This window comes from Hylobates moloch, unplaced genomic scaffold (genome assembly GCF_009828535.3).
Source record: "Hylobates moloch isolate HMO894 unplaced genomic scaffold, HMol_V3 SCAFFOLD_2, whole genome shotgun sequence".
NCBI classification, from domain to species: domain Eukaryota; kingdom Metazoa; phylum Chordata; class Mammalia; order Primates; family Hylobatidae; genus Hylobates; species Hylobates moloch.
The window spans coordinates 135,248,400-135,274,861 of record NW_026652277.1 but is presented as its reverse complement, the minus strand read 5'-3'; the positions used below and the strand labels follow the sequence as shown (position 1 = coordinate 135,274,861).

The following is a 26,462-nucleotide window of genomic DNA, read 5'->3' as shown; positions in this document are numbered from 1 at the left end:
AGAATATTTCCAGGGTGGTCTCTCTGTAATGGGCCTAAATCCTGGTGTCTGTTTGGAGCCACAGCTGGTTTGTGACACTGACCACCACTTCCTCAAAACAATTTACAAGAACAAAACTAGATGCATGAAGCTTAGATTCTGGAAAAAGGTGCCAGTATTCATGAATATTTCGGAACTCCCAAAGTGATCTATGTACAGAATTTAAGTATACAGATTTTAATTCTGAACATCTGGAAACAATCTAAATTAGAAAAGAATAGCCAAACTGTTATCTCCAAGCAGTGTGATGTTAAGGAAGTTACTCATGTTTTAGAAGAATATTTAACATGAAAACACTTTAATACAGAATATATTGTACACACATAGATGTGTAATATTTAAAGTGTTTACTTCTATGGTGTAAGTTTACAAATGATTTTCATTTTATTTATACATTTTTCTTCTAAACATTCTACAATATGAATACATATAAAGGAGAAAAATAATATAATTGAAACTACCAAATTCACCTAACATTCTTTGTAACACTAAAGGCTACTTTAACATCAGCCTCATAACACAGATAGGAAGAAGTCTCAGACTGTCATTAAAAATTCAGGAAACAAACAACTAGGAACTCAGTACACTGTAGTTCTCACTTCAAGAAGTCCACAGTCAAGAGAAGAAAGATATATTAACAAGTAAATTCTTGACACTTACAAAAACAGAGATATGGACTCAGTATCTATTCTCCAAATGCCTGAAATTAATGGATAGGTCTCTACCTTTTAGCCTTTAACATTAGCTATTCAGGAGTTGTCGATATACAAGCTACTTTCTAAATAAGCTTAGAACAAATCCTAGATGCTTGTATACACAAGCCAATCCTTTATTTAGTCTACTTTAATTCCATCCACTACGAAAGGAAAACAATAACTTCCTTAAAAGACTATTTCCCTTTGATAAGAAATCATGTTCCACTAAAAGAAAAGCAAAATAAGATATACCTGGTATGGACTAAGTTCTGCAATACTAGAAAGCATGATTAGACTTTAAAAGAAAACTTGTAACTGAACTGCACTTGTTGGAAAATGATCTGGGTGGAGTAAAATGAATAGTGCAAATATACTTTTTTTTAAATTCTTTTTTTGAGATGGAGTCTTGCTCTGTCACCCAGGCTGGAGTGCAGTGGCGCGATCTCGGCTTACTGCAACCTCCGCCTCCTAGGTTCAAGCAATTCTCCTGCCTCAGCCTCCCGATTAGCTGGGATTACAGGCATGCACCAACAAGCCCGGCTAATCAAATATACTTTTTAGATTGATTATTAACTAGTCCTTAGAGCAAGACAGAAACCTCAAGCTTTTTTAAAATTATTATTATGGCCTATAGTTAGAACACAGATTTTTTTATCACACCCCAAGTAATCACATATGCATACACATGCATAAACAATGAACAGAAGTTAAATGATACAATTACTTTATTACATGTAATGCATTGTGATTATTTCCTATTCTATTCAGTTTCATTTTTGTCTTTGTTAAAGCATACTGGTTGTGTCTATTGAAGTGATTTCATTACCTATTAAGGGGTCCTAACCTGCAACTTGGGAAAGAGTGCTCTAAAATATCACAAGAGTAAAGCCATTTCTAGAAACGTGATTTCATTAGTTGTATCCTTGCTCTTCTAATATTCAAGTTACAACAGGTCTCAACACATATACAATCATCCATGTGTGGGTGTGAGAAAATTTCTTCCCATGTCTAAGATCAAGTGAGCTCTTGATGACTACAATCTTTTCAACCACAAAGGAGAGCCTGCAATTATTACAGTTTTGTCTGATGGTAAGGCAAACCGATTTTCCAAGATATCATTAATTCCACTCTCAGCCTTATTCTCTTAGCAGCTTTGCTCTTCTTCAATTGTGCTTAGCTTTTTACCTTGTAGGCTGCCAGAAGCAAAAGAAAAACAGGAGTAAAAGGGCCTCAGTTGCTATGTGAGAATGAACAAAGGCAAAACAGAACTTGTAATGATAAAACAAAATATTCAAAATCTTTAGTTTTTCTGAAAGGAATACTGATGATAATACTATGCTGAAAGAAGTTACAGCTATCGACTAGAAACACATGACCATGTTTTATAAAACTGTTGGACAATCTCTCTCAACTTTATTCTCACCACATATAAAATAGATGCTAATGATATGACTAGTGATCTAATAAGGATGATAATGCTGTTGACTCAGCAGATGAAACATTTGAAAGTAAAATAAAAGGAAACACAAGGAATATGTCAAAAGTCTCTCTGTGGAAACTTTCAACATTCCTATCAGCTAAAAGTACCACTTAAAATAAATCAGTCTGAATGTATGAAAATGAACCAAATCATTTCAAGAGATCCTATGATTCCTCTATGATTCCTATATAATGTGGGATTACTTCCATCAGTGTCCAAAGACATCAATAATTACCATGTTAAGATATTTAAAAGATTCATAATTTGCTGCCAATGGAAAAAAATCTCAAAATCTAGCCAATGCTATTCTTTAATGTGCTATACATAAAATCAGTGAACACTGCAGTTCTTGGTCACTCTCCAGTCTTGAGACTTCCGCTGAAAAGCAAAAGATCATTAGAAGGCTTGTGGATGTGGGGGAGGAGAGTTGACACACCTATCATTTCCTAATTCATAAATTATTTCCATAAACTTGGGAGGTGACAGAGCATAATGGTTACAACCTTGATTCTGGCACAGCCCTGCCTAACACTGGCTTTGTGGCCTTGGGTGAGTCTTTTTACCTCTCTAAGGTAAAACTGAATTCCATCATCTGTAATACAAAGACAACAATAGTGCCTAATTTCATGAGCATTAAACGGGAGAATGCTAATAAAAACAAAGTATCAAGCAAAGAGGCAACCATATAGTAAAAATTCAATATATTAACTGCTACTATTTTTATCTTAAAATTCTACACATTATTAAAGTATCAAAAATATTGCTTTGAATTAGCTGACTTTGTCCAAATTCCATCACCCATTGGCTGTATGATCCTAAGAAATCCCCCATTTAGTGTGTATCAATTTTCCTCATCTGTAAAATTACCAACCATAACTGGGTGTGGTGAAGATGAATAAGGCTGTGTGTGTGTGCTTTAATCGGCTGAGAAAGTCTAATTAGAATGCATTTCCCAGTATTTATCTAATGCCCACTTACTGCTATGTCAGCATGTCCTGAAGTAGACACTGTGGTACTAGTCTGGGCGGTTTACCAGGAGGTTATGCTTTGAACCTCCTCAAAAGAGCTGCAAGGTCAGTAAGCTCGCAGAATCCCACTTTTTTCTTTACCACAGAACATCTCAAAGCCCTTACAGTGCATAGTGAAGCTCTGATGCGTGTTGCAGTTTACAGCATTTCCCAGAAAACTCTTTCCTCTTGGGGCATCTCCCGGGATGTGAGACATACTACTGGTGAACTCCTAGGTTAGACTCTCACAAGTGGGACACACAGAGAGATCCCATGATAGCGCTTCTGGGATTAAAGATGTTATGTGGAGAAGTGGACTTTGGCCTCTGGAGTTCTAAAAATGATACTGAAATTATATAATGTGACTTGATTCAAAAGCAAGACTTTTCTCACTGTTGTTATTAAGTTACAAGAACTTTGTGGGCATCTACAACAAATTGGACACATTGGTTAAATTTCTTAATTTCAAAGAAGATTTTTAAGAAAAAAAAAACTTGTCTGTACAGTAAAACAATTCTAAGACAACTGTTTTATCTCTGTTGAATAGACGCTTAGAATAAGGAAGTCAGAGAAAAGAGGCTGCTGACCTTTGTTAATAATGTCAGGATGCTGATGTAATATCCAAGCTGCCACTGCTTCAGTTGAAGATAAGTCAAGAAATCTTTCCTGCCACTAGAACATGCTAGCTTTCTCTCACCTTGGTTTCATGTTAAACATGCATACTGCCAATATTCAGATAAAGTGTAATACTGATACTGACTTTTCTCTCTGGAGCCCAGAAAATCCAATATTACCAAGTAAAGACAAAGTTAAACTGAGTTTTATAAATTAAAACTGTAAACATTTCTCCTTCGCACATAGATGTGAGCTTTCACTTTCACAGATAATAGTTTTTTAAAAATTGAGAGCCAAAAAGTTATTGGGAAAGGAAAAAAATAAAATTATGAAAGGGCCCTTACTAAAAACTAGCATTTACCAAACATTCATTGTAAAAAGTAGCAGATACAGTGTTCTAAGGACTTTATATTACCTTATTTAGCCTTCATGACAACCATATCTGATAATGATAGTTTTTAAAAATTGATTACAAATTATTTCACATATATACACACACATATATAGAGATATACATATACAAAGAGTAATTTCACAAACATCAAAGTGTATACCCAGTAGCTTATAAGATAGGACATCTCCTATACAACAAAACTGAAGCCCACAATACCCTTTCTTCACCACACATCCCTCTTATTATCTCTATTCTGTGTGTGAAGGAGTCAAGGCTCTGAGATGCAGCATAACTCAGCCCATGTGGCTGGGCTGGGATCAGATCCTAACCTGAAGCTAGTCTGACTTCAAAGACGATGGAATGGAATCACGTGCTCTAATGCCACTACTGCCTAAGTCACCCATTTTAGAGTTGACAAAACTGAGGGAGCGATATTTAAGACACTGCCCAACCTCACATTACTGCTGAGCAGCATAACTGATATTTAGTTTTTTGTAGTCATACTCTTTTTGTCTCAAAATTAACATGAGAAATATAGTCATGTTTAATTAGGAGTTTTTTTTTTTGTAAAAACTATGATATGAGAAGTTCTGCCATCCCCCTTTTTTAATTATCGAAGTACTCTTTACTAGACTATTAAGGGAAAGGTCTAATGAGAGGTGCCTATTCTACTTCCAACAAAGGTTGTTCACTTTGCTTAGCTCCTGAAAGATGCTTTGTAAAAGAAGATGTCAGTGTATTAAAGTGCTGCTTCTCACACTTCAGTATGCAAACTAATCACCTGGGGATCTTGTCAAAATGCAGGGTCTGGAAATTCTACATTTCCAAAAAGCTCTTATTAGTGACTATTCTATTGGATCCTGTAAGATATATTCTGAGTAGCAACAGGCTTAAAAAGCCCTCATTATTAAGAAGGATATTGCCATGAATATTTTTTAAAGTGAAAGAAAATCCTCAAGATAAAAATTTTGTATGGCTTAATTTTAATATCTATTCCTAAAATTAGAACACATCTGTATCTGATGCTTATTTTCACTCCAGATTTCATTTATAAGTCTAGGACAGGCAACAATAAGTTCCAGGATCTATAGTTAAGCCAAAATGGCATTTCTGAAACCTGGATAAAAGTGTCAATTCAGGAATTACTTCAGCATACTGTGGAAAATAAACAAAGAAATAGGATGGGAAGGTTTGTGCAAGCGTAGGTTTATGCACCATATCCACGGAACAAGCAATCAATGTTTCCTGACAAGAAAATAGCAAATCTCAGTGGGGTGACAGATGGTATCTTATCATACATCTAATAAGGTATGAAACATGAGAGTTGAGAGAAAAAATAAACCTCATAAAACTCATATCACAGTCCAGTCCTGAAAATCGTACTGCTTTTGCACATTCCATATTCTGCACTGCTGGATGTATTGCAATGCTATAAAAGCAATGGTTAGCTACCAGTTAGGACTTTAAAAAATCTTAATATTTCTATGGCAAATGTGATCACCTCAAATATAAACCAAAGACTATGAATTTCAGGCTTAATTGCATAAGTAACCCCCTCAAACTGTGTTCCCCCATGACTTCTTTTCTAACTTTTTCTCCCCTGGATAGGAACATATGATGGGTATCCTTGGAGACAAAGGGCAGGAAACCATTTCAAGGCATTCAGAATTGTAAGATATGTGCCTGGGTCCCACTTTGGGCACACAAAGTAAATGTGTCTTAGGTAAATAATTGTTTCTCTGAATCTCAGTTCCCTCAATAGCTCTCAGAATTGTTGGGATTAAATTCGATGTAAAAAACATACAACGATTCAAAATACATACGAAGATAGAAGTTTAAAATTTGTCTATATGAAAAATCAGACTTGACAAGCAACAACAGTAACTGGATGCTTAAACCATACAGTGAATTGTTGACGAGGAAATACTTTTACTGAGTAAGAAACTAACATTCCAAAGATTACTTGTAAGTCATAGAGAAACAGCGGTTTTATAATGGAGAGATCAATGTATCACTTCCTAAAGTCACTGGTGATTCTGAGCATCACTAAAAGTAGAGCAATAATCACAACAATAATAACATATGCGTCCTATTGTGATACAGTTAGAAGTACACAGCACCTTTGAGTACTTTTACCAAAAACACTGAGTCTGAATCTAATCGAGTCTTTAGGTCAAATTTCGGGCTTATACAGAAATACAGGTATAGCGCACCAAGTAAAAGATAAACTACTCCGAAGCGATGAGTACACTTTAGGACGTGAGCTGTGGCACAGAACAACTGAACCTGGTTTCCTCGCAGGAAAAGAAAAAGTATGTGGGTGGGGGTCAGTGATAGATTAAAAGTGACTAAAGAGACATAATAAGTAATATGTAGGCCTTATTTGGATCCTTGTTTGTACAAACCAAAGGTTAAAAGACATGTTTAGGATAGCTTTGGAAATTTGAATATGACTTGAGTATTAGATGATATTGAAGAAAAACTATTAGTGTTCTTAGGTGTGCTCATAACATTGTGGCTATGTAAGAAAATATTTAGAGATTCAAATGAAATAGGAAAAAAGTCAAGAAATCCTTAATAAATTTTTAGTTTATTAATAGATTTTGAAGTCTCAAAAGACTTGTAGACCCTTCTGAGCTGGCAGCGACAGTAGGTACAGGGCCATTTTTCTGTCTGCAATAGGCCATCTCCTATTTTAGTCTCTTGGCAAAGCAGGAGCTTTCCAGGGATCCCAAAAAAATGGTGGGCGGGGTGGGGGCAAACCTTGGTTCATTTTATTCTCAAAACAAGCAGCCTCCATTCTAAAATCCTCAGAATGGAAGCAATTCAATACATGAATCTCATGTTCCAGTGGTCCCATGGGTCATTAAGCCCCTACAGTTTTCTCTTTTGGGCTGCAATCAACCACATTTTAATATGAGGTAAACTTGCTTTTGTGAAAAGCAATAAAAAGGCTGAATTAAAACCACTCAGCCATTTAAAAGTTAGGCAACAAACGCATAGATGTTTATCTATTTTCCCTGTAGGAAATTTTATGCCTTGGTAATTCAAATTTAACTGGACATCACACTTTTAATATCCTTTTGTCTTGTTTTTTTGTCAGAAATAATAGTGAAAGAAAGTTTTTGTTTCCTTTGTTTTTCAAGAATACCGTGCTTCATAAAAATCATTTACACACAGCCTTTAAGCACAACCACTAAACATGCTCAAATGCAAAAAGGGAGCTATATATATATTATTAGTTTTCAAGGATTTTAATTTTGTGATGAAAGAAAACAAAGACTATTCTTTTTCAGTAAATGTAAATATGTTGAACACTGAATAAAAAGGCTACAATAGCAGTTATAATGAGTTTGAAGATGCTGACTATAAAAACTAACGTGGGTCTCAATAAACTCCAAATAGTCTAATAATGAACAAGCCTGATCCATTCAATACAAATTAAGAATCTCACCAAAGAAGGATTAAAAAAATACACCTTACCTTTCTGATACTTAGTATATTTAAACTTATGTACTTTTCTCAAATAAAGTATGAATAGGCAAATTATTTGACTCCATTAGTAAGAGAGAGTAATTTGAATAATATAAAACAAAAACATTGACAAGACACATCAATTATAAGTTGGCCTGGACAAAAATTCCACTTTCCCATTAGATATTTCTCAGTAGCAAATAAATGACTTAGAAATAAGTTTTTGGTTTACTTCAAGGCACATTCTAAAATAAATATAAACATGGAATTTTTCCAAGTAATATAATAAAAAACTTTTAATAAAACATAGGTTTAAAAAAGCAGAATATAAAAGCACACACAGACTAGGTAGCAGAGGGGGGAACCCAGGTATTAGTTTTATTGTTGTTCTTTATACCTTTATTTATAGTCTATAATTTTGTGTCTACACAATATTTAATAAAAATAGTAAATGTGTGTGTACACACATATATTTGCTATAGGGGGGTGTGTGTGTGTGTGTGTGTGCGCGTTTACATAAAAATATATAGAATCAAAACATGTCCTCAATGGTTCTATGTGTAACATTTTCCATGATTATGATATATCAGGGCAATGTTATTTATTGACATCCTACTTTGTTTCACAACTGTTCTGCTTCTGTTGTAAGCATTAGGGAAGGTAGGGAAGAAAGCTCCAACCTAAGAGAAATTTATTCTTTTTTGTTTTTTAAAAAAGAAGCTCAAGCACAACTCTATTTTTAAAAGGGGGGTGGTATGGGGGTAACACAGAGCTACTTAAGCTGTTACCTTATTTCAGTATTATCCTTTGCAGCTTTTCCTACAAAAAAATCTACCTAGCCTAAAATTATTGTTGATATGATTTGGATGTTTTGTCCCCTCCAGATCTCATGTTGGAATATGATCCCCAATGCTGGAGGTGGGGCCTGGTGAGAGGTATTGGATCATAGGGACAGATCCCTCGTGAATGGCTTGGCTCCATCCCCTTGCTGATGAGTGAGTTCTTGCTATTACTTCACACAAGAGCTGGATGGTTAAGAGCATCTCTCTTTCTCTGTCTCTCACTGTGTGATGCACATGCTTCTCCTTCACCTTCTGTCATGATTGCAAGCTTCCTGAGGCCCTCACCAGAGGCCGAGCAGATGCTTATGCTATGCCTGTACAGCCTGCAGAAACTTGAGCCAAATACACCTATTTTCTTTATAAATTTCCCAGCCTCAGATATTCCCTTATAGCAACACGGAACAAACTAATACAATCATATATAATTATACACAAGACACAAGACATTTCTGCAAATATTGGGTATATTATTACACAGCATGTAGCTCCTGAAGAAATAGCTAATAAGAACCAGATTAATAAATCAAGTAGAAATGGCAGTAAAGTCATACACGACAATATGACTTAACACAGTGCTGATGTCACAAATGCCTAGACACTGTCCCCAAATGATCTTTGAGGTGAAGTAGGCCCCTGATACCCTAAATGTGTAAGCATTAGCAGACCATAGGGGATCCCTGGTCTAAATCAGTGGATCATTTGCTCCCCCCTCTAATCTCAAGACTGCCGGCCCCTCACTCATGGCAGTTTTCCTGCTGTTGCCTGTAAAAGCGTCTCAGAGATTCCCGGTTCTTTTCAGAGTTGAATTTAGTTATTTTCTTTTTGAGACAAGGTCTCACTCTGTTGCCCAGGCTGGAGTACGGTGGCACCATCACAGCTCACTGCAACAGCTGCCTCCTGGGTTCAAGGGATCCTCCCACCTCAGCTTCCCGAGTAGCTGGGACTACAGGCGTGTGCCACCACGCCCGGCAAATTTTTGTATTTTTTGTAGAGACCGGGGTTTCGCCATGTTGCCCAGGCTGGTCTGGAACTCCTGGACTCAAGTGATCTGTCCACCTCCGCCTCCCAAACTGCTGGGATTACAGGAGTTAGCCGCCCTGCCCAGCCTAGTTATTTTCTTACATACGTGCAGTGTTTCCCAATGCTCCACAATAGTCATATATACAATTTCTGTTTAAAATAACATGAATATTACTCTCCTTTCAATTCTTTCAAACCTCAACCACAGCATTCATATGCTGACTCAGGAACTAGTAGTTATCTGGAGCCTGCTATGTGCCAGGCACCGTACTGGGTGGTGAAAGAAGAGGCTGAGATTCATCTCTGCTTTCATGGATCTTAGGGAATCCTCCAATGCTTACCCCACAATCCCCCAAAACCCCTCCTCTTCAACTCCCACTGAAAGGCAAGTTTGGCGGTTGGTTCTAGGTTCAGCATACCAGGGCTCACAGTCACGACTCTATTTCCACATCGGGTAAGAAGTCATCACGTGCGTTTGTTTTATTTTTCCCATAAACTAAGTCTCCCTCACCCAGTAAGGCAAACAACTATTTTTTTAACGTACAAAGCAGACAATGAACATCTGGAAGATGACATCCACGTGACTCCTCAGTTTGCAAAATGGCAAAACTACTCCTCAGTCTAATGAAAAAAATAATCTGAAATTCTGGCTATATTTTTCCCTTCACCCTCAATGCCAAATTTCTAATATGCTAGAATGAATTTCTCTATTTTACATACATAGTTACAGACTTTTACATTCAACATTGGATTAGACATACAAGTTCATTACTTTGCCATGTCCAGGTTTTAATTTTCTTTTTTTATTTGAGACTAGGTCTTGCTCTGTCACCCAGGCTGGAGTACAGTGGCCCAATCTCAGCTCACTGCAACCACTGTCTCCCAGGCTCAAGAGATCCTCCCACCTCAGCATCCCGAGTAGCCAGGACCACAGGACACCACCACACCTGGCTAGTTTTATTGTATTTTCGCTATAGATGGGTTTTCGCTATGTTGCTCAGGCTGTCTCAAACTCCTGAGCTCAAGTGATCCGCCTGCCTCAACCTCCCAAAGTGCTGGGATTACAGGTGTGAGCCACCTCTGGCCAGTTTTGATTTCTTAACTAGAGTGAGGTTGAGTCTTACAGGGCAGGAATTGTGTTTTCACTGCCTTCTCACCCCATCCTCACTAAGCACCCATCGCCTGTTGAGCTCCCAATATGGCCACTGTTCAAGGCACAAAACTCATGGACCTTATAATCTAGTAGGAGGAAGGCAGACAATTTAAAGTGTAAATTATACACTTTGTTGGAAGAGGGTAAGTGCTCCAGAGCAGTGGTCCCCAACCGTTTTGGCAACAGGGACCGGTTTCATGAAGGACAATTTTTCCGTGTATGGGGCTGGGTTAGAGGGGGATGGTTTCCAGATGAAACTGCTCCACCTCAGATCATCAGGCATTAGATTCTCATAAGGAGCGTGGCAACCTAGATGCCTCAAACATGCAGTTCTCAATAGAGTTCAAGCTCCAATGAGAATCTAATGCCCAGCTGATCTGATAGCAGGCGAGCTCAGGCGGTAATGCTCCATCACCTGTTGCTCACACCCTGCTGTGTGGCCCGGCTCCTAACGGGCCACTGACAGGTACCAGTCTGCAGCCCAGGGCTTAGGGTTCCCTGCTCTAGAGAAAACTGAAAGCTAAGAAGGGGAATATGGAGTTCTGGGAATGAAGAGAGGGTTTCAAGTGGTTAGGAAAGTTCTCCCTGAGAGGGCAACATCTAAACAAACACTGAAGGAGGAGCAAGCTTTGTGGATATTTGGGGCAAGACTATTCCAGGCAGAGAACAGCATGTGCAAAGGTTCTGAGGTAGAACAGTGCCTGTCATTTTGGAGAAATAGCAAAAAAACCAAACGGCTAGAGAGGCCTGAGTATGGGGGAGCATTTCAGGGAATGAGGTCGGAGAGGCAGTGGAGGAGACAGAACAAAGAGGCCTCAATATTTGTCAAATCAATAGTAATAAACATTAATGAATACTAAGATAGCTAACATTTATTGATTTGTTTTAATGAAGAAAAACAACTAATTGCTCTAATATGTACAGAGTTGACTTTATGCTTTAAGACACACGTAGAAATAGGTGTAAACGCTATGGGGTGTATTTCCCAGAACAAACTTTTTTTTCCTGCTTTAACACAACTAAAACCTTTGCTAAATGCTGCAATTAAATTAATGCCCCCATGTGTGTTAAAAATAAGACATAATTCCTCATAAATGTCAGATGCCTTACTAATTTCCAAGTTGTGGTTTTTACAAATGATTTTCAAGTCTGTGTCAGTTCCACAAGGTTAAAGAGTTCAAATTGTAACATGTAAGTTAATAGAAGCAGTTTGGGACATTATTCAGAGTTCAAGTTCTGCTTTAAACATATCATTTGATTTGTTTAATGAATTTTTTAACATAACCTCTTTCTTCTCTGAAATATTAATATACAACTTACTGTTTCTGAGTGTTACAAATTATATCTACTAGAGCCAAAAGATATTGTACATATTGTTCTGCTGGCATGTTCCCTTCTTTCTGCTGTATTTTCATTTAAAAGGCATCCTTACATATAGAAATACGCATGCCAAGAGAGCTGGGCTTGATAAACAAAATTAATTAGTAGAAGCAGCAGATGTACACCTTTATAAAGAATGTCAGTAGGCTCTTTATTACTTGGTTTCCACTAGTTAGGAAGTAATTTGAAAATATATCCTAAACACAAAGAGATTGCTCAGTTCAACTCAAGGAACACTGAGTACCTTTGTCAGATACTAGGAAGACAAAGACTATATAGTCCCAGTCTCTGCCTTCAGGATCTTACAGTCTACAAGGCTGGCTGTTCAGATGAGACAAGAGAAGGATGAGTGCACACACTCGTACAGAAGGTGGCAGAATAAACTTGTGCTGACTTTTAAAAAAGCCACTCACCTAAAACATCACCTATCAGCTGATCCTATGTCTAACCCAAAATAAATGTCTTTAACAGCAGACCTTCTAAATAACAAATTGAGAGTTGGGCAGAGGGTTTTGAAGCAATTTTTAAGTATGCGAGATTTGAATCTACACTTAGAAGTTTCCTCAGAGATCAAGCGCTCATTTTGATTCTTCACTTAAATCACAAGGGGGAAAACTTTAGCTAATAACCATTTGCAAATCTTGTGGTGGAGAGAGAAGCAGGGAGTTTTAGGTTGCAAAAATTCATTACACAAATGAAGGGTATTTTATTCTACAAAAATGTATATCAAGGTAATAAATCTGGACTAAATCCAAACCTATGAATTTATACAAGTGGAATAAAAACTAATGATCAACTTGATGTCTTAGTATGAAAGGTCAAAATTATGTTAAACAGTCTATGTAAATATGTACCTTTAGTTAAGTGGATCCAGAAGAACAGGGCATAAGGAGCCGAAATAATCCCAAGCTCTGGCCACTAAACCCAAATGCCTGGGACCTGGCTGGCTGCAAACAACGGGAGGGGTGGATACTTTTTAAAAAATTTAATTCAAGAAAAACACCAGATAGGCAAGCAGTTGCCCTACAAAGGACCCAGTATAGCTTTATGGGGTCACCAGACTCTGACAAAAAAATTTAATTAATTGTATTGATTAGGCTTATAAACATTCCGGTTATGACATTTGTTTCCTAAAACCACACAATAAATAAAAGTCTAATACGAAATTGCCTATAACACAGATGGTAGCATTTTATCACAACCCTAACATTATAAAATTATAAAGATTTGAAGCCCACTAAGAATCTAAGCAACCACACATGCCTGTAGTCCCAGCACTCTGGGAGGCCGGGGTGGGCGGATCACCTGAGCTCAGGAGTTCAAAACCAGCCTGCGTAATATGCCTAAACCCTGTCTCTACAAAATATACAAAAATTAGCCAGGTGTGGTGGGATGCACCTGTAGTCTCAGCTACTCAGGAGGCTAAGGTGGGAGGATTGCTTGAGCCCAGGAGGTTGAGGCTGCAGGGAGCTGAGATTGTGCCACTGCAATGCAGCCTGGGCGACAGAGTGAGACCCTGTCTCAATAATAATAATAATGATAATAGTTTTTTAAAAAGAATCTAAGCAATCACACTTGTTCCTAGAGAGCTGCTCTCACAAAGTGCCCAGTTAACAGCCTAGATGACCATACAAAATCTAAATCTTTATTGGGAAAGATAAGTGACAGCTTTGGCCAGATTAGTACAGGAACATACTGATGGACTGATTCTCACAGACGTATAGTATTAAAGGTGCACCTTCAAACAGTGAGTTGAGAAAAAAGTAAAAATATTTAAAACATCCATTATAAAAGTCCTACGCATTTAACAAAATCTTACGTATTTATTACAATTTTACAATCTGCCTAGTATTGTGCTACAGTACCAGACAAAATAACTTTAGAGTTTTGGGGATTTTGTTTTTTTAAACAAATTGGTATGTAATATAAACTTAGGAACCACCATCAACATCTCGAGTATCAATGTTTCAGAATGGAGGCATAGTTCAGTGAAAAAAAATGCCAGCATTGATTTTAGTTTTGATTCCTGTTTCACCAGAAAGCATAGTGGTTGGGGGAGCTGTCAAAGTACTCCGGATAGACTCAGCGCCATTAAATAAGCTCAGGCATATAGGGCCAGGAGCAAGGGAGGAGAGGAAACACTGAAACAACTCGGCAGAAAGCTGGCCCTTGCTATTAAAAAAAAAAAAAAAAAAGCACTAATTAATGAGGACGAATGAAATAGGGACACCCAGGGCTGGTAAAGGGGATTGCTGCTTTAATCTGCTGGACAGGCAGAGGGTAAACTCGATTGTGGGTTAATTAGGTCTAACTCCAAGTCAAAGACCAGCTCCAGAGAAAAAGCAGCCTGGTTGAGAGTCTACCCGCTCAAATACACAGGAAGCCACACGATTCCAACTTGCGGCGCCAGCAGGACACTCGGGAGGAGGTGGCAGCACCTCCTGCTCGCCCGCGTCCAAGGCCAACCTCGGCAAACGTGCCCCGGCCATTCCGCACGAGCCCCGAACGCACACGCCGGGATTCCAACTCCGCGCGGGAGGAGCGGCGGCAGGGAGGGCAGGGCCCAGCGCCGGCCGAGGAGCGGCTTTGTCAAAAGGCGGCTGGAGAGAACCGGCCCTGCACACGGCTGTCCTCTAAGGCGACCCTCGGGGTCAGGTCACTTCTCACGGGGCCAGCAGAGTCAGGAAGTCTGGAAACTAAGTGAAATGGGCTGGGGGGCGGCGGAGAGAAAGTGCAGAGACGCCAGGTTAATTCTCTGGTTTTGGGGGAAGGAAGGAGTTTGGTGGGGGTGCGACACGGAATGCAGTAACCTACTTCACCCCCAGCCCCGCGGGTAGAGCCGGACTCCGCGGGTGGCAGGCGGCGAGCCCGACTTCCTCCCGCGCTCCGTGGCCCCAGGCCCGGCCCACGCCGCAGCCCTCAGCCCGCCCCCGGCGCCCCGGGTCCCGCCGCCAGCCGGACGCGCTCCACTCACCCAGCTCCTCCGCCTGCAGCCGGAGAGGGGCGGAGACCGCGAGCAGCAGGGCCAGGAGGCCCGGCCCGGCAGCCTGCGCCAGCGCGCCGCCGCCGCGGGCGCCGGGCACGGTGACCCCGCTGGGCGCCAGCTTGGCAGGCTCGGCCTCCCCTCGACGGACCCCGAGCCGCAGCTGCCAGGGCCGGGCCGCCTCCTCCGCGGACGAGCGCGGCGCCGGGACGGGTCGCAGTCGCTGCCCCGCACCGAATCCCATTGGGGCGGCTTTGAGCCCAGCCCTGCGGGGGCGTTTCCCGCCCGGCCCCGCCCCGCCCCGCACGTCGGCCCCCAGAGGAGGAAGTCGCGTTCGCAGGCAGTGACCGACGGCGAGGCCGGAGGCAAGCCAGGCGCCGCCCGCGCTCCCCTCCAAGTATCTGGCGCTCCCTGCTGCGCTCTTTCCTTCCCTTCCTCCCCACCTGCACCAGTACACGTGAACCTGCTAGGCAGCAGGACACCTCGCCGCCGGACCCGCCCCTCGCCGCATGGTGCGGGAGTCCTTCCTGGAGGGGCTGAGCCCGCGGCGATGCCTTGGGAGGCTGCCCCCTCCAGGGTTTTGCCAGCCCGCGGGGATGGGCATGCCAGGGATAGCAACACGGAGGGACTCGAAATATTTTGATGTTAGGATGATGACGGTGCCAAGTAGGACCTTCACTCATTCATTCACTCATTCATTCATTCATTCATTCATTCAAAAGTTACTCAGTTCAGCAGTGTGCTTGTCAGGAGTAGGGCTAAATCCATGTGGCACTTGCAGACACTAAAAATAATCAGGCAAGTATTCAATGCAAATTGCAATCAGTGACATGAAAGGTGCTGTTGAAGCACATTTAGAGAGCTGTAGTTAGATGGCGGGTAACGGGGGTGAGGGCGGGAATCAGCTAGGAAAGGCCTAAGTGGCATCAAAGCTGAGATTAAAACAGGAGCCAAAACGGACAAGTTGTGCAAAGAAGCTGAAGGAGGAAAGGGCCAGGTGGCTGGAGCGCAGTGAACAGGTGGGTGCACCGCCAGATGTAGAAGCTAGTGTACAGAGTAGGGGCCAGGACGTGCAGCTAAACAACCTAAAGGATGTTTAACTTGGTCCTCGGAGCAGTGAGCAGCCACGGAAGGTTCAGAAGGGGGAAGGACTCCACCCGATGACCCTCTAAGGAGTTGCGGAGAAGGGTTTCGGGAGGACAGATTGGAGAGTGGAGAATTACAGGGTTATTACCGAGTAGTTGTATAGGGTGGTGGCAGAGGAAAGTGACGAGGACATATTAGGTATGTATTTTAAGGACTATCTCACGTCTCTGGTCCCCTGCAGTCCCCGTGTACTTCCTCTGCGCGCTGCCCTCACCTTCACACCACCGCGCGGCACGCTGAAGTTTCACCTAGAGGTGCAGCTCAGGGAAGCATGGAGGCGGAGAGGAAGCAACAGCCCCTCCAATGGCAAATATTGGCCCCTCGTGATCTTTGGATACCCTGGACAGACTCATTTCATACATGCGTTCCTTTTTTCCTCTTCCTTTTCTTTTTCTAACTAAACAAGCTGATAAAATCTCAAATGAGATTGTTTTTGGGGCTTTGCTTTCTCTGAGGCAGCATATCTTAGATGAAAGAACTTGGGCTTTAGAAATGGAGGGGATCCCGGTTTGATTCTGGACCTCAGCTTTGTTGAAAAGCTGAGGTCCAGAATCAAACTGGGTATATATGTGTATATTAAGTGTATACTGAATTTGTATATTAAGGTCTATCATGTAGAGAAAGTACCTAACTCAATGTGTATATTAGGTTCTAGCATGTAGAGAAAGTACCTAATAAATGGTAGGTTTTATCATTTTTTAACAGAAAGTAAATTCACACCCATAAAAATATTGAGTATTCTTACACTCAAAAACATAAAACGACACTTTGATACGTTGAATCTCCTTCTAACTTCAGTTTTCCCTTTTTCTTATTTCTCTTCATTCTTTCTAAGTGAGTTTGGGCAGCTGCTTCCAGGCTCTAACAGGTTTGACACTGTGAGCTATGAATGAAGCAAAGACAATGGGGAGTATTGTTTGCCAGTGAGGAATTCATAATGTGAGGCAGGTGGGCTTTCGGGGGTGACTTTTTTTTTTTTTTTTATCTCAGTCAGTACCTTGATGGGAATGGAATTATCTGCTGTACACTTGAATCCTGAGCCAGATAAGGGGAAAGATTTAGGATCTGGTAACAATGAAGAAACAGAAAGACCAGCCAGATCCTATTGATTTCATCATGCCATTCCTTCCTTGAAATATAAAATCTCTAGTTAAGAAAATCATAATAAAAGAAAAATGTGAAAATACAACAGATTATCAAATATATATACCTGGGGTGTGTGTGTGTATACATGTATATGTATATGTATGTATCATTTTTAGAGAAAGGGCCTTACCATGTTGCCCAGCTGGAGTGCAGTGTCTATTCACAGGCCTGATCATAGTGCACTACAGCCTCCAGCTGCTGGTCTCAGTCCTCCTGCCGCAGCCTTCTGAGTAGCTGGAACTACAGTATATTTTTGTATACAATGAAATAAGCCTTGTTGAATTAATATACTTGTTTTAATCTTGAGATGATTCCATTTTGATTTTTTAAAATGATGCATGATGGAATCTAAGAACCAAGTTCCATTAAGAAAAATTATACTTATTAGGATCTATCTATAAAGCTTTCACATACTAAGATGGGAAATATCTCTAGGGAAGTGTCTCTCATAGGCTGTTTCACTTCTAACCCATCCCCCCACTTGCCATCCAGTCCTTATTTTGCATATCTTACTGCAATTTATGCTTACATTTGCCAGCTCTTCTGTAAAAATACATAACAGCTGGTCAGGAGCTGTCTTATTTTATATTATAAATTATGTGTTCTGTCTTGCTTAGGTAAGACAGAATTTAAACAGAACTGCAAACCTAGTATGATTCTAAACAGACAGCTTCAAAATAGATTGTAGTCCAGTTCAATGACCTAATTCAATTTATCCTTAACATTTAGTAACCCTGCCTGTGACTCTATGAAGAAAACTATCTGAGCTATAAAACTGAAGCCCTTATAGATGTCTGATATAGTTTCAATCTGTGTCCCCACCCAAATCTCAAGTTCAATTGTAATTCCCAATGTTTTAGACATTTTCCATATGTGAAACAACATGACGGCAGTACAATAAAAATAAATACCTTCTCTTCCTCATTTATGATCTAATAATAAAAATTTGGGAAATTTAATTATGCAGACAAAATGAATTATAGAGATTGATAGGCACAGTGACAGAAGAGGTACAGGGTACCATGGAATCACAGAAGAAGGGCATATAACCTGGATTTTAAAAGTCTGGCAGGGCCTGGGAGAGGTGAATATATTAATTAGAAGGAAAACAATGTTTGTCAGACAAGGAAAAGATATTATTTTAAAAGCTCAGAAACAGAGATCACCGGGTGCTTATAAATATTGAACCTGGCCAGGCACAGTGGCTCACGCCTGTAATCCCAGCACTTTGGGAGGCCAAGGCCAGTGGATCACCTGAGATCAGGAGTTTGAGACCAGCCTGGCCAGCATGGAGAAACCCCATCTCTACTAAAAATACAAAAATTAGCCAGGCATGGTGGTGGGTGCCTGTAATCCCAGCTGCTCAGGAGACTGAGGCAGGAGAATCATTTGAACCCAGGAGGCAGAGGTTGCAGTGAGCCGAGATCATGCCATCATACTCCAGCCTGGGCGAAGAGTGGGAGCGAGACTCTGCCTCAAAAAAAAAAAAAAAAATATTGAGCCTACTTTATCAGTAAACTTGAGCCTGAATACAGAGTGGGAGGCAGAAGCAGGATCTCAGGGTTCCTGGGGGGTAGTGGGAAGCAGGGAAAGTGTAGAAACTTGTTCAGATTTGCATTGTAGTAGGTGTCAAGATTACGGCAATAGAGGAGCAATCAGGCTCAACTTTGAATTCAGGGATTTCTAACCAGTGGGCAGGGTGAGGGGGTCCATGACGAAAAATCACTAGGAGGAGACATCAGGGGTAGAGGGGATTCTTGTAAATTGGCTTAATGGGATTCTTGCTGAATGCAGGTCAAGGACTTATATGTCAGAGATAAGGGAGGAGAAACTTGATCCGATATAGAGGGTGGAGTGTTCTCTCTGAACTAACTTAGCAGAATTCTTGCTAAAGCTAGACTAGGCAGGCCAAAGACAGGGTTCAAGGACAAGGTCTAGATAAAAAGAAGGCTCAGTGGAGCTTGACTGTTTGGTCACAGAGAGTCTTTGTCACCCCCATGTGGATATTTTTGCCACAAGCACTAAACAGCTAGGCTGCAAAGGTCAGACCCCTCCCTCCCTGTGGCAGAGCTCAGCAGGGCAGTCAACACTTTCCTCCCAAAGTGGCCTTTCTCTAATTTCCATTTCTGATAAAACTTACCATTGTCCTGCGATTCCTTCTTTAAGCATGCTATTGAGGCAAGCAGGCTCTCTCCTATCCAGGCTTTCACCCTTATTCTGTCATTGTGTTTGATTCATTATTCATTGATTTACGGTATCACTTTCCAGGCCCAGCCCTATTTTAAAATTCTAGTTGCCTCTGTACTACATGTGATGCATTTGTGTCATTTCAAGAAATAGTTTTTGAAGAAGTTTCATATACTTGATCTGAGTTGGTTCTTATGACAACCTCAGGACAGCTGTTTCCTGGTTGTGTTTCTCTTCTTTCTCTTTTCTAAATTTGCTGTTAGGTTAACTGTTCACTCTTTCATCTTGCCCAGAGACCACATGTTGAAAAATGTCCTTGGGAGCTTGACCTTGTAACCATGTGGCGGTACTTTCTCTTGGTCTCCACCATCCAGGGAACAGGAATTTGGGGGTTCATGTCATAGTTATTCTCAAAATTTATGCCTTTGCAAGCTCAAAATTGGCTGCTCTAGGCTCCTTCTGGGAAGTGCAATGGAAATGTCCCAATGCTGTAGCTTAATAGTTAAGGCTTATGGGTTTCACCTGTGAGATTATTTGTGATAAAGTTTAAAAGCCAGAAATATTGGCAGTTTGGCGTGGCTAAAGGTGGTAGTAAGAGATTTAAAAGGACTTGAAAAAAAAAAAAAAGGAGTGCTATGGTGAAAAGTCCGCTTAATTAAAAGTGGATATTCAAGTTCTAACAGCCTGGGACTCCTTGGGAGAAACAGAGGAGACGCCACAGACCCAGTATTGGGAAAAACCTGTTTTCCTCAGAGAACTCAGGAATTGAAAGTGGATAGATCCCTCTCAAAATCTTAGGTTCTGTTCTGTTTTGCGTTGCATAATCTGATGTTTTGACTCTTGGGGGTATCAAAAACTACTTTGTGTATAATGACTAGGTAGGAAATATATTTTAGGAAAGGCTAATGGCGGTTATAGGCGAATACTTGACTCTTTGGTGTTTGGATTGGAGAAGCATGCTCTTGGCCACCTGGAAGGTATGCAGATGTGTCTCCCTAGCCCCCACACACCCAGAGATAAGACTCCTATGAGGGATGGGCTAATCACAGAATAGGCTGATTGGCTTTAGATTGCTTTGCAATGAAATGCACAGTAAAATCATTGTACCGTCTTTTTCCATAGCATTTCTCTTTTTGGAGATCCAAGATCTGGTATAAAATGGGACCCTTAATTTTGGGGGATCTGTTTTGCCTTCCAGCTATGCCTGCTTATTAGGCTGTAGAAACTGCCTGTTTTCCTGTCCCTGTTCCACCCTGAAGCCAGTAATTCAATTAAGAAACACTGGCAAATGAGAAATCTGACGACTACTAGATCTTCTTCTATTTATACGTGTTGTGCATGTGATGTTTATATATACAAGAGCTCTAATTAATTGGCTTAAAAAATAATAAGTGCTTAAACCAAACGTTTCATCAGAAAAGTAAGAAGTGTAATGCCTTTTAGTTCACATAACTTAAGTAATCTTTGGGAAATAAAAACAGTTTTACATGCAAGTTGTGTAAGGAAAGTGAAATGTGTTTTTGGTAAAGATTATATAAGAAATCATGGGAATGTGGATTTTTTGCCTAGATTAAAAGGTTAAAGGATTGTTTTAAGTTAGATAGGAAAAAGCTGAAGGTTTGGGCAAGTTGTGGAATGTTTGTGAAAAATTAATCTTGTAAAAGAAATTCTGTATGTGAACATATTAGCTAAAAGTTAAAGGAGTATTATTTAGTTTTTTCATAAATTGAACATTGGAATAAAAGCACAACAGGTTTTTTCTTACAACACTGGTCTGCTCTGTCACAAAAATTGTAAAGGATTAGAAAAGGTTTATAAGAATCTTAGCGTTATGGTCATAATGATTAAGATTGGATAGATTTGTTTATAAGGTTTTATTAAGAATTAGGTTTGACATCAATAGTGCACTAAGGCAAGGGTAAATTTGGCTCTCTCTCTTGAACAAGATTTTCATGTAATATTTTAAAAAATGAAAGTTTTTTGTCTACTCTTTTGAATAAACTGTAGAAAAAAAGAAAGGAAAGAGACAGATTGTTTGGAAAGTTAAGTCTTCCCTCTATTGATGAGTAAACATTTTTGTCTTTTAAAAATTTTTGTGGCCCGGCGCAGTGGCTCAGGCCTGTAATCCCAGCACTTTGGGAGGCCAAGGCAGGCAGATCACCTGACGTCAGGAGTTCAAGACCAACCTGGCCAACATGGTGAAACCCCTCTCTACCAAAAATACAAAAATTAGCCAGGCATAGTGGCAGACACCTGTAATCCCAGCTATTCAGGAGGCTGAGGCAGGAGAATCGCTTGATTCACAAGAGTGAAACTCCATCTCAAAAAAAAAAATTTTTTTTTTGAGCTCCCATTTTGGCTAAATGAGTGACTTTTGGTAACCTAGGATTTGATATTTGAGAAACTTTCCAAAATCAAATTGTAAATTGTGACTTTTTCTGATGTAATTAATCTTTTAGATATTAGGGGGTCCCTATCCAAAAATGACATGTGGCTTATTTGGTATAAAAATCATACAGGAAACATTGTTAAATATGAAATGGTGTTTGGCTTTCTTTCGGTTGTATTGTATAAATATGTTACTGGTATGTGTTCCAAAATTATGGGAAACTCCTATAATTCTGATATGACTTAGTCTATGTTATTAATAATTATCATTGTTACGTAAAACTGTTTTATGCCACAGAAGTAACCAAAATTTCTAGTCAGTTGTGGTTTTAATAATGGCTGTCCTAGGACTTTTTGTCATCCACAGACAGTTATTGTCTTTTTTAGATTCTCTTCAAAAGATAGTTTATAGTCAGGTATAGGACTTTGACAGGTGCTCTTGAATGCAGGTTTCTGATAACTTTGGAGATTGTGACATTAGAATAGAGGAAAAACTTTCAGGACTTTCATGGAGAGCTGGAATGTTCATGAATATTCATGGACTGAACCAGTAGAAGGCTGAAGTTTTTTTGTTTTTTTTTTTTTTTTACTTTTTGCTTAAAATATTGTAATCCTTGGTTTTGTTTTTCAGAGTCAAGAGAACTTTTGAGCTATTGGCAGCTTTTAGCAATTGAATAAAGTATACTCCCATGAACAAAATTTGGAGCATATTTGCTTCTCTCTACCTGATTTTTCCAGAATTTGAAGACTATTTGTGAATATCCTTAACTTATGGAAATATAATTATTTGCATAAGTGCAATGAGAATGTTTTCTTTTGCAACAGGATGCAATTGGAGAAACTGGTTATTTTACCAAGGCTTTGACTGAAATTGTGTGTTTTCCTTTAAGGAATCTAACTTGACTTACAGAGCCAATAAAAGTCCCTTGGGAAAACTGGCCGCATACCTTGTCTACACAGTCCCTGTAGAGGGTTCCTGACGTGTGACAGGTAAAGAATGTCACTTTCCTACAGGCCCAGGAACCTCAGGTTATCTTGGGACCTCAAGAGGAGAGGAAGTTACCCAACTCATAGGTATTTGAGGGTACAAACCCATGGCTGGGCTTGGCTTTAAAAAAAAAGTCTTTTCTGAGATTCCTTATGAAACAGAGTTCCATCAAAGCCAATTGAAAAAGCCTATGTGAAAAATAATTATTCTTGCTGTACCGTATACAAATAATCAGGCCAAGCATAATAAAGCACATTGGTCTTTTTTTTTTATATACTTTAAGTTCTAGGGTACATGTGCACAACGTGCAGGTTCGTTACATATTTATACATGTGCCATGTTGGTGTGCTGCACCCGTTAACTCGTCATTTACATTAGGTATATCTCCTAATGCTATTCCTCCTCCCTCCCCCTACCCCATGACAGGTCCCGGTGTGTGATGTTCCCCACCCTGTGTCCAAGTGTTCTCATTGATCAATTCCCACCTATGAGTGAGAACAAAGCATATTAGTCTTACCATGATTTGTCTTTAGTAAAAATGGGAGACTGGAGAGAGAAAAATTATGTTTCAAAAACTGTGGTATACCTGTTATTAGATTCTAGTCTCATCAGTTGTTTTTGAGTTTTTTTTTTTTCCTGCAATTCAGACTAACCCTGCTTATTCTTGTGAACCAACAAGTGACCTCTGGCTGCCGCTCAGAAGAAATAAGACAGATGTGTAATGTAAAAATCTGGGTTAGTATTCTAATTCTGGGCACATATTGGAATCATCTAGTGACTCCATATTAGCTTGGTTTCAACAATTGCCCAGTTCATGGAAAGCCTTCTTATTTAGTTCACTTCGGGTAGTATTACTTATTTAGCTTTACTCTTGTGGAATATATTGTTATTGTACTCTATATGTAGGAATGCAGGATAAGCTTAATCAATGTTCTCTTAAATTGAACACATTAATTTTCCTGATATTACTTTCTGCCAGAGCTCAAGAGTTATGAGTGCCCCTTGACATACTGATGCTTTCTGACTGAGTTCCTCTCACCCTGAATACAAGAGACCCTAATAATTAGACAGGAATATCATTGCCCCATTCAGCCTGAAGAAGTTACAGAAAATGAATCTTCATCTCTCCGTAACTCTTAGGATTAAGGGTTCTCTTGTAAAAGGGAGGGGAGAAATATGTCAGAGGTGTTTGAACCATAGCAACTCCATATTGTATAGAGGCTGGTAAAAAAAGACTGAGACCTACTGGGCTGCATTCCCAGGAAGTTAGGCATTCTTAGTCACAGAATGACATAGGAGGTCAGCACAAGATACAAGTCACAAAGACCTTGCTGATAAAATGGGTTGTTGTAAAGAAGCCAGCCAAAACCCACCAAAACCAAGATAGCAATGAAAGTGATCTCTGATTGTCCTCACTGCTTATTACACCATTTTGCACTAGTTATAATACAATAGCATGCCAAAAGACACTTCTGCCAGTGCCATGACAGCTTACAAATGCCACGGCAACATCAGGAAGTTTCCCTATATGGTTTAAAAGGAGGAGAAACCCTCAGTTCCAGGGATTGCCCATTCCTTTCCCAGAAAACTCATGAATAATCTACCTCTTTTTTATAATCAAGAAATAGCTATAAGTACCTTTAGTTGAGAAGCCCATGCCACTGCTCTGCCAATTGAGTAGCCATTCTTTTATTTCTCTAATAAACTTGCTTTCACTTTATGGATTTGCCTTGATTTCTTTCTTGTGCGAGATCCAAGAACCCTCTCTTGGGGTCTGGGTCCAGGCCCCTTTCTAGTAACAATGGTATGAAGCTGCAATGTGTTGAGATCAGTTGCTAAAGGTAAAAGTTACCAGTGGAATTTAGAGATGGTCCAACTTCCCAGGAGTTGGTTCACTAGATGTATAAGGAAATACAAACTAATAATGAAAAAGTGAAATTTCAATCTCTTGGTTATTGTTATCTGTGACAGCTAAAATGAAATTAAAAGAGAATGCTGTGTTGGATTTCAATCTGGGCTTAGGCCACCAGCCTCAAAGATGCCCCCCAAGGGCAGAATTATGCAGGAACAACAGAAAGTACCTCTAAGACCTGTGGTTACCAAGAAGGCAGTCAGTGTGAGAGAAGGGCAAAACCAAGTAACTATTGAAACCAGAGGACACAGTATGAAGGAATTGTTTTGTAGATTGGTATCATTAGCTTCCTGTGGAATCTTTGCTATAATAAAATGGATTATGAGAGTGACTAATGTAGGGGCAGTATTTTCGGTTTTAAATGTTGCAGAGTGGAAGAGTGTGTTTGGGTTAATGCTAGACCCACAGCTCACCATTAAACAATTGCAGATGAATATATGATGCAGACACACGGGAGGTTATTCTTGAGAGAACAGCCAGCCTGGTGGACAGGATAAAAGCCACCTTAAGGTCTGTTTACTCTGAGGGAGGGGTTATCCAAGACCACCTAAAAATGCCAAGTAGAACACCCCAGATGAGGCAGCTGATATGCTTTGTATGCAAGCCGTGTGGGACTGGCTTTATGATGATGGGAGTATTCACCTGCTGAGTATGTCTATTACCCAAGTCATGGTAAATGCTGTGGTTAAGGTGGCCCCTTCTACATGTGATGTTAGTCCTGCAGAACTGAACAACAGTTCAAGAAGCCTTGTCAAATTTGCTGTCTCAGCTTGCCAAGTCTTACAGATGCTAAGAAAAACACTAAGTTAATTAACAAGAGAATTGGGAAAGGCAAAAAGGAGAGTTAAAAACTCATCCAGGAAGGTGGAAATTTTTAAACAGTTATTAAGAAATAAGGTGAATAAAGAAAGTAGTGATGGGGTAAAACTAAGAAGAAAAAGAAAGGGAGAGTCATGGGACTCATCCTAGCAGGATAAAGATCTCTAGATGGTTATTAAGAAATGAAACGAATAAAAGGAAATTGATGGGTTAGAACAAAGGACTTAGAACGCATTGAAAGTTGGGTGGACCAAAGGGAGCCCCATCTTGTCCACCATCTTTAAAGGGCCCCAAACCACCTTGGTGTATTTCTCCCAGTTTGGAGAAATTTTAAAAGCTGGAAGACAGAGATTATAATGAAAAATCTGATCTGAAACTGCCTAGGGCAATAGTCAGGCCCACCAATCAAGAAAGATGGACAAAAGGGCCAGGGTCCTTTGGCTCAGCCCTTTGAGTGCCCCTTAGCTGAGGACTCAAAGCCTTTTGCACAAGACAGGGTAAATTGGTCTGGGCGTGGAGAAGAGATGTTCCTGAAACTAGGATATAAAAATGTAAGGGTTGACAGGAGTATGAAAGTTGGTATATATGAGTCGGCCGGGCGTGGTGGCTTAAGCCTGTAATCCCAGCACTTTGGGAGGCCGAGGCGGGCGGATCACAAGGTCAGGAGATCGAGACCATCCTGGCTAACACGGTAAAACCCTGTCTCTACTAAAAATACAAAAAATTAGCCAGGCGTGGTGGCGGGCGCCTGTAGTCCCAGTTACTCTAGAGGCTGAGGCAGTGGAATGGCGTGA

The 26,462-nt window shown here is 40.1% G+C and overlaps 1 protein-coding gene across 2 annotated transcripts in view; it reads right to left on the bottom strand.

Annotated features, from left to right (window-relative positions):
- The window catches only part of DCBLD1 (discoidin, CUB and LCCL domain containing 1), a 67,330-nt gene extending 52,037 nt beyond the window's left edge, over window positions 1-15,293 (bottom strand). Inside the window, exon 1 of one of the 2 annotated variants that reach the window (XM_032157659.2) lies at window positions 15,074-15,293. The gene's annotated coding sequence lies outside the window, so the exon portion shown is untranslated. Of the gene's footprint in view, window positions 1-12,953; window positions 12,986-15,073 lie in introns of those variants that run through there. The other variant, XM_058435512.1, reaches the window with a different exon arrangement.
- Window positions 15,294-26,462: the final 11,169 nt, after the last annotated feature.